This window comes from Hibiscus syriacus, unplaced genomic scaffold (assembly GCF_006381635.1).
Source record: "Hibiscus syriacus cultivar Baekdansim isolate YM2019G1 unplaced genomic scaffold, ASM638163v2 tig00010417_pilon, whole genome shotgun sequence".
Lineage (NCBI taxonomy): Eukaryota > Viridiplantae > Streptophyta > Magnoliopsida > Malvales > Malvaceae > Hibiscus > Hibiscus syriacus.
In genome coordinates, this window is record NW_024062215.1 from 31,016 (window position 1) to 46,408 (window position 15,393).

Here is a 15,393-nt window from a genome sequence, read left to right on the forward strand (position 1 = left end):
TTCTTGATCTCTTATGATTAGCAAGCTGAATTGCGTCATGTATATTGAGGTTAGTCCAAATGTGACTTTGATATATCCTTGCAGCTAGCCGAACTGACTGGGTCTAGTATTACCCGGGCAGTATGTTATTGCAGCTGCATAAATCAAACTGGGGTGACTAGCCAGCTCTTGACTGCAATAGTTTCAACAGTCCAAAGATAGATCGCCCCCATAGATATATTATATACATTTCATTGTATTTATACACTCGCACATGCATGTACACACCCACTGATACACACACGTGCATGCTCACGCACACGTGATTGCCCAATAGATATACATTATACAAGCCATTGTTTAGTATTCACACTTTGGCTCATGTGCGCCCACGTGCACACACACACACTAGCAGTGTCAGCCCCATGCACAGCTTGATAGTATGACCAAGGCCTAAGTGGGCTAATGAGCATGCTACAGGGTGACAACTATTGTTTTCGATGTCAAAATAAATTCCTTCTTCTCGGTTAATAAATAAGGAAATTTCACAGTATAGAGAAGTAAGGGTCGAATCCACAAGGACTTAGAAAATCACAAATTAATGTTTGAATGGTTTTAACCAGGTGAAAAATAGTAAAATGAGGGGTTTGGTAAAATGAAATTAAAATGGTAAAAATAAATAAAAGCAATTTAAATAAAAAAATAAGAGAATAAAGTTTGTGAATAAATACGGTAAAAATAGCCTCAAGCTTCGCTTTGACTCAATTTCCTTTAGATCATCTAATAAGATTTTCTTTTCGGGATTCACGTCGGTTACTTTGTCTACAAGGGCTATCCCCATGACTCTATATTGTGTACCCAATACCCAAGGCAACCTTTGATTCCGGCTTCGAGAATTGATTCTATCAACATCAATTGTTGTAGATAAATTACCGTTTAAGTTCGTGCTGACCGACTCCGATTGTTGCTTCAATAAACATCAATTTCGATCTCAATTCCCTCTTGTTGAAGCCATCTCGCCAAGTGTGTTCCCAGGAAGTCGAATTTGCTTTCTATAAGCCGAATCTTCCTCCCACACATTTAATCGCAACAACCTCTTGACCAAAGTCGATCTTTGATTTTGAAAACTGTTTTGATTTTGAAAAATAAGCGCAGAGATTGAGAGAGATATTATGAAGATATTAAGGGTCTGTTTCAATTCTCCCGTTGGAATTGAGTCATCGCGTCAGCTCTCGGCTTATGAAAAATTTAGCTAAGCATGATAAAAGTCATACTTAGCATTTTAAAAACAAAACTTGAAAATAAAGAAAAATGAAAAGAACTTGAAAAGTAAAAAGGAGAAAGCTTTTATAAAACTAGATAGAAAAGAATATTGTAATTTGAGTGATGAGTTTAGGCTTACCCCAAGTGATATTTATAGCCTCTCAAAGCCTAAGGATAAATAAGAAAATAAAATAAAATAAAATAATCCTATGATAACTGTTTTTCAAATTTAAATTCAAACTTAAACTAGTCTCATAATACAACTTTACTCGTCCATCTTCTAGAAAGCGTACGGAGAAAGTCTTGTAGAAACCGTCGCTAACTGGACCTTCTAGAAACCGCCACGTCAACCCGCGTCGTGCCCAGAGTCGTGCCCATGTCTCCAACCAAGACCAAATAATAAAAAAATACAGAATGCGCCCATTTTGTCACTAATTCTGGAAAGTAAAGACTTGCACGAAATCAAGCATAACACCACCAATTTAGTAGCAATAATTCCATAAAACCGAAGAAATAACGAGCAAAGATTGATGATTCTGAACACTCATCACAGGGTTTCCCGCACAACTTACAAAATTAAGTCGAGATCAGTTAAAATTCATCTTGATAGTTTGTACTTCCACCAGTATCAACCATACGCTCTTGACAGGTCCAAGATGTCGTCATTCAATTTTGAGATCCTCCCATTGTTTTATGATCTAACTATATTATGCATCAACTCTATTAACATCTTACACTGTCTTATAGCCAAAAATTTTATCTTGAGAGGTTGAGATAAAATTTAAAGTAAATTTTACTAATGACTTCTTTTCATTTTGTCTTATTTAGTTATCGATTAAAAATAGTAATTTGACTCTTGGACTTTCAATAAAATATAATTTTGACCTATATATTCAATTAAAGTCTTTGCCAGTCAGTGTTCATCATCATTGGTTATCGAAAATAGTCATCATCGATGATCATTTATCCCTAAAATTTTTAATTAATTGATTTTGACCTCGAATATGAATTTAGTGTTTGTTTCATTGGAAACATATCGACATTAGCTTTTATTAAACTCTTTAAGTTTATATTGATTTAAGATCATTATATGAATGTAAATGGATAATGAGATTAAAAGTTAAAAATAATAAGATTTTATGAGTAGAAAAAGAGGTGGATAATGTAAATACACACATTTGTAATCTTAACCATATATATATATATATATGTAATGGCAAGATTCAATTACATTGTATATAACTCTTATAGTTTTACACTTTTTAGAATTATTAGATGAGAGAAATTAAAGACTGAGATTAAAAGTAAAAAATGAGAAGATATTCACTAGAAAAAAAATAAAAAGTTAATTTCAGCCTTTGATTTCCCTCAATCTAATCATCTTAAAAAAGTGTAAAAGTAAAAGAGTTTTACAAACTATAAGTCGATCCTAACCCTTATATATATGAGTCAGGATCTGCTTCCACTATGTAAAACTAGTAAGTTTTTACTCTAATTTAAAGTTATTAGATTTAAATAAATAAATGGTATATATTTAATTAAAATTTATAATTCATAAATAAATATCTTTTAACTCATACTAAAATAATATCATTTTTTACCCAAATCTCAAACCTAAAACTTCAAAATCTCAACATAAAAAATACGATTTCGATCAATATAGAAGTGTAAAACTTCAAAACCTAAAACAATATAGAAGTGTGCATAAAAAGGTAGAGATATTAAAGATAACTAATTAAGTTCGATTTCGAATATAAAATACGAGTCAAACCTCGGTAGCCTACAAGCATAAACAAGGGACCAACATGTAAACTTTATAAACCAACAACCAAGATTAAAAATACTAGCCAAATAAGAGGATAAATAAATAAGGTTGAAACGTAAATAGTGAAAAGTATAGGCATTGGATGTAAATATACCACAAGCAAGATCAGTGGCTAAAATAAAATGAAGGGTAAGTTAAAATGCTTGAATATAAATATTGAAAATTAAAAGGATTGAAATAAAATGTAGGAAATTAAAGGGTAGAAAAATAAGGCACTGAAATTTAAAATGCTGGAAAAATAAATAAAATAAAAAAACATAAATAAATTGCATAAATCTAAAAGTTAGGGGTTGTTTGTGCAATAGAATAAAGAGTTAGTAAGTTATTAATAACAGTAAAAATAAAAAGTTAGTATATTAATAAGAACAAATAAATAAAAGTTAGTATGTTAGTTTGAACAATAAAATAAATATTAGAATGTTAACAAGTTAGTAACTAAAATAAAATGAATAAAAATAAATAGTAGAAATCAAAATAAATAAAACATGAAATATAATTGATTAGTGACTAAGTTGAAATTAATGAAACTGGAGTATCGAAAATGAAATAAATAAAACGTAGGGATTCGGAGACTGAAATGTAATATTAGAGGGGTTTAACACAATTTTTGATAGAGATTTGGTGGTCATTTTGTAAAAACGCGCTAAATGTAGGAGGATTTAAGCTTGATTTTACGCAAATGTTTAATGATCGAAATATAAAACACAGCAAGACTGAGAAGACTTAAGAGTGATTTTCTCAAATTGTGGCTTATAAATACCCTATTTTAGCTATTTTGGGGAAAAATCAAACCCTAGCCACTAAATATCATCTTCTCTCCCTATCTCTCCTTTCACTCTCATTTTCTCATCTGCCGAAACATCAAAGCCACAAAAAAGACGTCGACCACCGTAGATCGGTGGGCAAACCACACTCCGACGACCTCATAACCTTCATCTTTCCTGGCCTAACCATAATCGAACCCCAAAGATCCCAAAATGAACCCAAAAATCCTATCATTTTTTCTTGAGCGAACCCCAAAACCCGAGCACCACCGTTGAACGACGGCCTTTTCGCCTCTCGACCACCACCACCGGTGGCCGACCAACTTCAAAACTAACCTAGATACAATAAAGGCTTCAACTTTCTTCTTACTCTTAACTCAAACGCCCCTAGAATGACCGAACTCCCTCGCTATTCAATTTTCCGGCGACCAAAGTTTCCAAAGGCGATGACTTTTCGACTTCGGCGGGTACCCCTAATCACAGAGGTAAAAACAATCTAACCTTTTTTCTTATTTTGTTTCATTTCGAAAATAAAAAATATAAAAAGATAAGAAGACTTTCGAAAATATACCTTTGAAAGACGAGTTACTAAAAGCTCTTTTGGATATTTTTTTGTTGTGTATTGACTTTTGAATGATTCCAAGGTCGGTTTTTTACACTGTTTCGATGGGGGTTTATACCTAGTTTTCGTTTACACGAAAAGAGAAAAAAAGCAATTTGTTTTCCTTGCTTTTTTGTTGCATGACCAAGAGAGGAAAGAAGCTTTTCGGCGGGAACAACGCCTGAGCTGGGCAGTCGGGCATGCATGCAATAGGATCATGGGTCTTGATTTGGTGATCGGCGTGAATCTCGCCGGCGACGACACGCGTGGAAGCTGAAGATCCACATTTGGTGGAGGCGACTGGTGGGGGCTTGTGAGGAAACCCTAACTTGTTTGGGTCCTCACACGTGGGCCTACATTGTTCTGGGCTCCTGGGATTGGGTTTAATTATGGTTCATTTGTAAATAGACCCAAATGTAGTCCGGACGAAATATAGTGTTTACAATAACAAGATAATTTTTTAAGTTGCTGTGACTGAGGAACATGTGACACTGAAAGGAGATGACCTGAAAGTTAACGAGACAGCACAAAATGTAAAAGATGGTCATTTGGGGGCTGTTCGGTTAATTCGGGCCCCTGTTGTGTTGTCAATACTACAGCAACAGCCTCAAAATGCAATGTGTTGTTGGGAGAGGTTTTTGCATGTAAGAATGGTTACTGTTCTGCTAGTAGAAAATGATGATTCTACTCGTCATGTTGTCACCGCACTTCTGCACAATTGTAGTTATGAAGGTTAGTGATTCAAGTCTTTCCAGGATAGTAAAACTAAACAATTTTGCTCTACTGTTTTTCTTCGGCTGAATAGATACAAAAATCCTGGCACACCTTTATCAAGGTTTGGAGGTTATTGTATAAATAATAAAATTTCTCATGCTTGCAACCTTCAGATATTTCATGCCACGCAGAATGGAAGCTGATTTCTCAACTAGATTGATTTGATAATTAGCCTCTCTAACTACAAAACTTGAAAATATTACTAGTTTTGTATTTTTCCTGTTGAGAAATCAAATTAAGCTAAGCCTAATCCAGCTTGCAATAGCACTTGTGGCCAGAATTTTTCTTATTTGTATTTTGCATTTTATCGGTTCATAGCTTCATATATTGGATATTTGGTTAGATTTTGTCGATGAAATTTTATGATGCCTATTTATATCTTATCAGCTATTTCATATTAAGTTCTCTCTTCATTTCCTTTTATATGAGAGGCATGCTATTCCAGAATTCTCATCAATTATCCGATCAGTTATAGGAGCTTATGTGCCTATGCCAACTGAAACACTAACTTTTTATTCTCAGTTATTGAAGCTTCAAATGGGTTACTACAAGCTTGGAAGATACTAGAAGATTTGACCAATCATATTGATCTTGTGTTGACTGAGGTGGTTATCCCTGGTTTACCTGTCATTGTTCTTTTGAGCAAGATTGTGAACTACAAAACACGTAAAAACATTCCTGTGATCAGTATGTTCTCCGGTTTTTGCTGCTTTTTGTTAATTGTTCTGGAATTTCTTATTCTTGCTTTCACTTTGAGATCTCTCGAGTAGATACTTTCAGCTACTAATTTTGATGAGATCTGCATGCAGTGATGTCATCTCATGATTCGATGAATGTAGTCTTTAAATGTTTGTCGAAAGGTGCTGTTGACTTTTTAGTGAAGCCTATTCGAAAGAATGAACTTAAGAACCTTTGGCAGCATGTGTGGAGGAGATGCCATAGTGTGAGTTGTTAACTTATACTTCAGATTTAGACGGTCTGTGATTACTAGAGATTGGAAACCTATGTACTAGCCAGCTTTTCTTATTGTTTCCTGTTTCATTTTCAAGCAGTATATAAAAATATTTGAAACTGGAAATTTTCAGTTGTATGAAGAAGGTAATGTTATAGGACTGGTGTTAATTGGGATAACTTCTACTTATATACCTTTGTTATTATGTTCTTGTACTCCATCCATACATCTGTAAAGGGGAAAATGCAAAAGATAAATAAGGAGAAGAAGAGAGAACTGATTATTTATAAAAAAAAATAAAGAGAGAGAGAGAGAGATAAGAATAATAGAATTATATTTTATTCTTTGATTGTTTTCTTTGCTGAATGATTAACTTTTTTGCTCCCACAGTCTAGTGGTAGTGGGAGTGAGAGTGGAACACAAACTAAAAATTCTGTGAAATCAAAAAATGTTGAGAAATCTGACAACTCTGGCAACAATTATGAGGACGATGACAGGAGCATCGATCTAAATGTTGGGGATGGCAGTGATGATGGGAGAGTGGTACTCAGGTATTATAAGTTTGCCCTTAGGTTGCAGAATATTTTTATGAGGTTAGTAACTAGTAGAGATGTTTAGGCATTGCAGTGTAGAAATCTTCCATTGAACTATAATTTGCAACTTGATTTCTGAAACTGATACTCATTCATTGATTTATGTCATATTGCCGTGAGGGTAATCCTTCTATTTAGTATGCATTGATTTGTAATATTTAAAGATATCATGTTTATGAATCTTTGATTGTAATGGGATTAAACTTTCATTCAAGTTAAATGTAAAGACTCAATTTTCACTGAAACCACCATAGCGTAAAATGAGTTCTGATTTGCAGCTAGAAGTCATTGAGCTAACGAATAACCTCTGCCTATCTTAACCTTTGCTTAGAAATATGTATGTATTGGGAGAACTGTGTATTCTTATAAAAGTTATTTAGTAGACCATACCCATGCTTGAAAGATTGTTATTATATTAAGAGATAGCTAATAATTTTTTTATCTTCAGACTTTTTTTTTGATAGGAATGTGAGGTCTCATTAAAAACCCCCCTCATGATTAACGGACCACCAAAATAGTGTTCCATAATCAGCGGAAGGGGGAAAAGAGTGCCTCGATTTATTAATAGAACAAAACTCATACAAAGACCATAACGAAACACTTAACACACCCTCCTAAAAACAGACTACCAGCACCAACTACATAGAGGCAGAGCACACACAAAACATCACCCAATCCCTTGTTTAGCCAGAGAATCTGCCTCCCAATTGCAACTTCTAGGAATGTACCTAACAATAAACCCCCTTTCCGAAATAATAGAAACAATTTTCCCAACCAAAGAAGAAAAGAAAGGAGGGGCTGTAGCCTGCCACATAATCCAATCCACAGCGACTTTACAATCACTCTCAACGAACAATCTTCCCACCTTAGCCCATGTTGATGCGAGAAAGTAATCAATGCCTTTTTCTATTGCTTTTAACTCTGCCAAAGGGGGAAGACAAAGGCCAACACTAATAGAAAAAGACCCCAAGACATTACAACTTGAGTCCTTCAAAATACCTCCAATTCCACCCACTAGCCCCATTATAGTCTGAATCCTCTTATTCACCTTAAACGGCATTTTGAACAGAGATAGAAAGAAAATTGGGAGCGAGGACAGAACCGACTTAAGCAGCACCACTCTACCCGCCATAGACAAAGCAGAAGCTTTCCAACCAGATAATTTCGAATGGAATTTCTGAATGACCGGATCCCAAATGGCCTCCAAATTACTCTTGGCACCTAGCGGAAGGCCTAGGTACACCGAGGGAAAAGAACCTACCGCACAACCAGCCCTTGCAGCCCAATCATTTAAGATGACATTGTCCAAATTAATGCCATAAAGATGGCTTTTTGAAAGATTCAGGTGTAGCCCCGTCATTAAACTGAAGATCCTCAGAACTCTCCTAATATTTAAAATTTGAGTGACAGAATCTCGACAGAACAGGATTAGATCATCGGCAAACTGAAGGTGTGTTAGAATGAATTGGTCAGTACTCCCAATCGAAAACCCTTGGAAGAGACCCAACTTGGAGGCTTTAATCAACATAAGGTTCAGGAGTTCTCCAACAATATTGAACAAAAGAGGAGATAAATTGCATCCTTGTCGAAGTCCTTTAGCCATGGAAAATTCCTCTGTTGGAGAGCCATTCAACAGAACCGAGATTTAAGCCGAAGAAAGACACAACTCTATCCATGAAACCCAACGCTCACTAAATCCCATGACCCTCAATAATCTTAGAAGAATCGGCCATTCTATAGAATCATACGCTCGCTTAAAATCAACTTTAAAAACTAACCCTCTCAACCCTTGCTTTCTCCAAAAGTTAATGCCTTCATTCGCAAGAAAGGCACAATCTAACAACTGCCTCCCCGGAATAAACGCAAACTGGGAAGGACTGACAATATCCTTGATGACTGAAACTAGTCTCTTAGATAGAACTTTAGAGATTATTTTATAAAGACTACCCACCAGACTTATAGGTTTGAAATCTTCGATGGTAGCCAGATTACTCTTCTTTGGGATCAAAGTGATAAAAGAATGGTTAACCCCATGATCCCATCTCCTTCCACCATAGAAGTCCTCCGCAAACCTCATAATTTTCTCCTTTAGAATAGGCCAGAATTTCTTAAAGAACCCCATCGAGAAACCATCCGGCCCAGGTGCTTTGGCACTGTCCGAAGAAAAAATTGCTTCCCTAACCTCCTGCTCAGAAAACTTAACTTCCAGGTTGTTCCTTTGATCCACACTAAGATTAGCAAAGGAAAATTGCATGTCTTCGACTTCCAGTGTATCCTTCAAATTATAAAATTTCTTGAAATAATCTGAAACAAAGGACTTAATTCTTTCGGGATCAGTCAGCACCTCACCCGCCACCTTCAAAGTAGAAATATTGTTAATTCTGTTCCTGTTCAACGCACATAAATGAAAAAACCGAGTATTTCTATCTCCATCTTTGAACCATTTCACCCTCGACTTTTGGAACCAAATACTCTCTTCAACCCTATGCAATCTCCACATCTCCTTCCTGAAAAGCAAAAGTTGATCCCATTCAAGCAAAGAGAACCCTGAGACTTGGGCCTTCAATTCCAACTTATTAATTCTACTTTCAACGTCTGTAATTGCTTCTGAAATTCCCAAATGACTTCTATTAGGCCACCTCCTAATCATATGTTTCGTACCTTGTAAAATACTAAAAATTCCCCTTCTCCCTCTGATCATACTACACTCTGCAATAGACTTCTGAAGAGCGTCAACAAAACCCTCTTCCTCTAACTTGTAGTTAAAGAACCTAAAAGGTTTAGGGCCCTAATTAATGCAGTCTTCATCCAACAGCACCGGGTTATGATCCGAGAGTGACTTAGGAAGCATTCTTTGTACCAGTTTTGGAAAGCCACGTAAGAAACAACCACTGACTAAAAACCGATCAAGTCTAACCCAAGTTGAAACTTCCCTATTGCTACACCAAGTAAAGCTGCCTCCTAAAAGAGGAAGATCAATAAGATTAGATTGCTGCACAAAAAACCTGAACAGCTCCATTGAATGCTAGTTCTGAGAAACTCCGCATTTCTCGTCTTGAGCAAGATATGCATTGAAGTCTCCCCCGATGCATATAGGCACATTAATGCTTTGAACAAAACTCAGCAGTTCCGAAAAGAACGCCTCTTTCTCAACCTCAACTGCCGGACCATAAATGTTTATAATTGCACACTCGAAACTAGACACCTTGAATTTTCCTGATAACGCCACAAACTTGAACTGTTTAACAATACTAGACACTTCAAACACATTCTCATTCCACAAACACAACAAGCCTCCTGCAGACCCCTCTTCTGGTTGAAAAGAGCCACCCTTCAAACGGAAACCCCCTAAATTCCTCAATAACCCATTCACACAATTACAAAGTTTCGTCTCCTGTAAGAGCAGAACGGTCGGTTTTAATTGTTTTACCAATCTGAACACTGCTCTCCTTTTCTCCCTTTTCCCTAAACCCCTTATATTCCAAGAAATAATTTTAAGATTTGACATTAAAAAATCTCAAGATCCCTCAAAAAGAAGAGCCTTTCAACTCCATCTTCAAAATTTCTTCTTCCAAAACGTGTTGCCCCCCTTTAAAAGAAACTCCCAACATGTCACAAACCTCCCTGGTGGCCGCGGCTTCAATTCTAGCACTATTTGCAAGTTTAGGATACTCTGAATTAGCCGTGTCCTGATCTAGAACATCCCTGACCAAACCCCTTTCCACCCTTGTATACACTCTTTCGTGAAAACTAACAGAGAATTCACTCTCCGAGCAATCACTTCCAGACCTACTTGAAGCAATCCTTAATTTCCTATGATTAGCAATGCCTCTTGGGCGAGAAAAAAACTGGACCGAGTTTTTAAAACAGATCCCCATATTTCCCACTGATTTACCTTTATCCACCATAGGTAACAAAGAACTGATCCCACCTTGGTTCACAACAGAATCCCTTTGTACCTCATTTTTACCCCCCAACTGTTGGTTTCCCTTGCTTACTTTTTTGGAAACATGATTCCTGACCCCACTACTCTGTCCAACATACATCCTCTGAATCAGATCATCTTCCCGTTCATTAACAATCTCCTCATTCATCTGAGTATCTCCGGTGAAGGCCAAAACTGCATTCTCAGCCGAGAAGTTTGAATCCTCCACTTCCAAACGCACGTGCTTCCCACTTTGTATTAAAGTTTCCTCACATACAACTGGCCTCCCACTAGCTTCTGCCAAATCCATATTTACCGATAACCCAATATCTTGGTCAACATTTCCAAGTCCCAAAGCGAGAACCCCCAAGTTTAGATTCCTTTCTCTCCCATCCATACATACTTCCGACACACCTTTCTGACTTGGAACTCCACCAGGTATTGTTTCCTCTGAACACAACTTAGCATCCCTGAGACTATTTAAAACTATTTTTTCTCTCGCACTCCCAATGACACACATGCCACCCACATTTGAAACATCCCTACCCCACTCTTCTACACTATTCTGAGGGTCTGACATCACCTGTAAACCCGTATGCCCATACTGACGAATTACCTCCGCCTCTTGGTTCCTGTTCGACGAGCTGTCCTCCCCCTGATTCACTGTTCCAACCCCGTCGTCTACATCATCTAGAACCGGGAAAAAATCATCACTACCATCCACCTTTATCTTAATACATAACGCTCTACCTAAAGTGTTAACCGTAACCTGAGGTGGAATATCAAACGGACTTTCCACCCTTAACAGCATATGTGCCACCGTGCAATCCACTCGATGAAGTGTATGATCCTTAATCTTCACAAGCTTTCCCCATTTCGAAGCTAACATTGTAAAAAATGAGTCTGACCAGCAATTCAGAGGAACCCCCATCAAGGAAACTTCACAGTACGTTAGTGGCATACCATTCTCGTCCAGAACATGCTCCAACCTTTCGAACCAGAAGGATAAAGTCTCCCACTTTCCTTTCATTGTTTCAACTTTTTCTTCGATTGTTTGGAAAACTACTAAACAAGAGCCTTTTGCGTAACCCCACCGAATCACCTTGACATTGATTCCTTCCGTTCTTAGAGCCCTCTGCACGAAATCAACTTCAAAGACTGGCTTACAAATGCCTATTAATGACGATCTCAGCCATGTCCTATCCTCTACAGGAACAAATACTTGCAAAGACTTCTTCTCTTCCCTCTTCTCTCCATTCCTACTCACTCTTTGATTCTCCATTAATTCCAATCCCACAACCGTATCCTTGTATGATCTCCCATCATAGAAACTGCTCATCTGCTTCCTCTTCCCTCCATCGTCAGCTATGGATACTGATCTTATCTCCCCATCTTTAAATTGAGTTTTTGCACTTCTTCCATTATACTCCTCCGTTCCATCACCCCTAACCCCCACCACTCTATTGTGCACCGAACTCCTCTGGTTACTCTTCCTTTGATACTTCGCAATCAATACCGAAATCTTCCTCCCATCAAGTAAAAACATTGTTCATCCTGTCCGTAGCATAAAGCAGGTCTTCTCTGCTGGCAAAATGTACAAAAGCAAACATACAATACTTATAATTTGATCTCTTATTCACTAACGGAATGAACACCTTAATCACTTTGCTCTGACGACTAAAACGATCCCATAACGCGCTTCTAGTCACATTCCTACTAAGGTTGTCCACGAAAGCAACCCAAAAAACTCCTCCAGGCCCTGAGCTATTCTTGTCTGAAGAAGCACTTCCAAACGACTTCTCACTCACTCTCTCTCTAACTTTCTCACTCATGTTTATTGAAGAAAAGCCTTCAACTTGTTAATAGTTTGTCACATTATTTCCTGCTAATACATGTATAACAGAACAGGCACATGGACTTTACATTTAGGTTTAGTGACAAAATGCAACCTAGAGATCCATTTTTAGACTTTCATATCTTCATTATTTTTTCACTCTTGACTGAGCCTTAATCTGAAAACGTATGGCAGTCTTCACGATCTATTTTATGCCTTCCAATCTTAGGGCTGCATGATCAGAAGTCACATTCCTAATCAACCTTGGATCATTAGATTGCATAAGTAATTAGAAACCTTTACATGTATGTACCGGAAAATTATTAGTGTATTCTCTTTTTGCAGAGTTCTTGGACAAAGCAAGCAGCAGAAGTTGATAGCCCCCGTACAGTCTCACACCGGGATTGAGTTGCTGAGCACCCTGATAGTACATGTGTCCAAGTTATCCATTCCCATGCAGAAGTATCTGGGAGCATAAGGGTTCCAGTGACTGCAGCAAGGGAGTGCCAAGAACGAGATGAACAGCTTGGTAAATATGAACTTTTAGGTGTAGCATAGCATTTATTTTGCTTGGTAAATCTTTCGTAAAAAAGAAGAAGAAGAAGAAAAAACACTCCTCTTTCCTTCAATAGGAAAATGGAATCACTTTTCGTTCTTTCCTTTTTCCTGATCCTTTCTATTTCAGACAATGTTGCAATGGGTAAAGACATGGAATATGGGCATGCTGAGGAATGTAGATTTACAACTAAATAGTACAGTTGGAACAAAACAAATTAACCTAATTGAGGTGGGTTACAGTAAATTTAATGAACAGATTGATAAAAGAAAGCAGGACCTTAATAGTGAAAGTCCATCTTACAAACTGAAGCCTGAAGCTGCTACTCAAAATTGCATCACCTCCAACACTACTGATCTGGAGAAGGAAATTGCAGACTACGAGGCTTCAAACAAACTTTCCAAGATCTCAGATAGCAATGATAAAACCGTCAATGATTCCAAGGAACTATCATCTATTGAACTCGGATTGAAGAGACTTAGAGGAGTTAAAGATGAGCGAAATGTTTTGAGACATTCAGACTCTTCTGCCTTCTCAAGCTATAAAGGAAGGGAGAGGACTGAAGGGCTAACAAATATGAACATCAATTAACTGAATCACATAGAAGTTATCTTTAAAGATTTGTTGAGCTCTGAATAGTTTTGACTGTTATGTCTGTTGCCTGCAGGTATAACACATCAAATTCAAATAAGGTTCCCGTTGTGCTTGATAATAGTTTAGAACTGATAGGAAAAGAATCAGTTTACAATGTTCGATCTCATTTGGCTAGTGAATATCCTAATCAATGCTCAAATGTTACTAGTGATAACATTGATATGGGCTCCACAACTAATAATACTTTCGCCAAGCCAGCTGTTTTGAAGAACAAGTCAGCTGCATCATTGAGAGTTGGATCTTCACATCCATCCTCTACTTTCCAGCCTATGAAAAATGATGTTACGAGTGCTACTCAGAAAGTTGTTTTAGGCAGGGCTGTGGATGTAACTACTAAAGCAGGAGTAGCTCAACCTAGAGATGAAGAGCTCCAAATGGATCATCCCCCAGACCATTATGATAACCATGACCATCTTACCCGCAGTAGGCAACAACAGGAACAGCCATCTGAACATGATGATTTATCTTTGAAGAAAATGGCTGCAGATGCTCCTCATTCTGGGTCGTCCAATGTGTTGGGTGGACCTGTTGAAGGAAATGCTGCCAACTAAAGTGTCAATGGAAGTGGCTCAGGTAGTAACCATGGAAGCAATGGGCCAAATGGAAGTGGCATAGCTGTTAATACTCTAGGCGCAAACATGGAAAGTGCCAATGGAATTGCTGGGAAAAGCGGAAGTGGTGATGCTAGTGGGAGTGGGAGGGGAATAAGGCAGACCAGAGCAAGTCTGCTCATAGGGAAGTTGCCTCGACCTAATTTTGTCAGAAGAGGAAAGAAAGATGCTTCCGGAAGAAGGTAAGTTAGATTGAGCTGTTTATTAATAAACAAGATATTGGAAGTTTGACTTAAAAATCTTCAAGGCACTAGCACTTGCTTCCAGTTTCCTACGCATCATTGTTTGGGAGAGTTATGTTAGGATGCAGCATTTTTATTATTCAATTGGAGCTCATTAATTTTAGGTTCGGTGGTACCAAAGCAGGAAACAACTAGCAGAACAACGACCTCGCAGCATCTGAGGTCAATTTGTACGGAAAACAGTGAACAAAAATGATCCTACATCCGAAGGTAATTCATTAGACAAATAGTGAAATTGAACACAAGCAGAGCAAGAGATAACTTGTCCACTCATTATGAGAAGACCTCGGTGTAGACTATTGGATGATGTTGACTTGATGAACTGCATTTCATTGCTGTAAACCTTTGTTTTTCTCTCCTCCATTTATGTATTTAACTTGTGCATTAGCCATTAGGGGAACTGCAGAAGATAAGAAGACTTCTAAAATAAGACCCCATTTCATTGTGTGCTGGATTCATGAACATCATTGAACAATAGGGTGCTTTCAACACCTTTTATTCATATTCATTTTTACTATGCTGCATGTAAAATAGCATAACCCCAAGTAGAAATTGGAAGTTTTGATTTCATTAGTGACGGTCTTGCAATTAATTGAAAATGTTTAATAAATGACTGCAAGACCATTCTGTGTATGAACATGAGCTACAAAATGTTGAACACTTATTCCATTTGACGTACAATTATCATTGAATGCTTGAGAAGTAAATTCACCGGTATTATTAAGACGGATTTTCTTTATAGGAAAATCTGAAAAATGTGCTCGTTATTTAACTAGTTGAGCAAGTAAACTTGCAAACGCTATGTTACGGGTTGATAGCA

The 15,393-nt window shown here is 37.3% G+C and overlaps 1 pseudogene; it reads left to right on the forward strand.

Annotated features, from left to right (window-relative positions):
• Positions 1-4,649: 4,649 nt before the first annotated feature.
• Positions 4,650-15,081, forward strand: LOC120203860 (annotated as a pseudogene).
• Positions 15,082-15,393: the final 312 nt, after the last annotated feature.